The sequence below is a fragment of the Penaeus monodon genome, chromosome 31 (assembly GCF_015228065.2).
Source record: "Penaeus monodon isolate SGIC_2016 chromosome 31, NSTDA_Pmon_1, whole genome shotgun sequence".
In the NCBI taxonomy this organism is placed as follows: domain Eukaryota; kingdom Metazoa; phylum Arthropoda; class Malacostraca; order Decapoda; family Penaeidae; genus Penaeus; species Penaeus monodon.
In genome coordinates, this window is record NC_051416.1 from 29686588 (window position 1) to 29686969 (window position 382).

Genomic DNA, 382 nt, shown 5'->3' on the forward strand with positions numbered 1-382 from the left:
TGACACCTCACCAACCTTTACTACTCTTCTTTTTCCTCCCTATACCTCATCTATTTCCCCTTACACCTCATTTTCCCTCCCTGTCTCTTGCCTGATCCTGCCTCCCCTCACATCTCCGCCTGGCCGATCTCGTGGGAGAGGGGAAGTGTGAGTATGAAGTGTGAGTGTGAAATGTGAGTGTGAGATGGGAGTGTGTGGTGGTAGTGTGGGTGTTAGGTGTGAGTGTGAGGTGTGAGTGTGAGGTGTGAGTGTGAGGTGTGAGTGTGAGGAAGGTGTGAGGGCTGGTCAGAGGGCGGAAGGGTAAGGATGGCAAAGGCCCAGGGAAAATGAGGAGGAAGGCTTAGATGAAAAGGGTGAGGTGGGGGAGTGAGGTGGGGAGGAA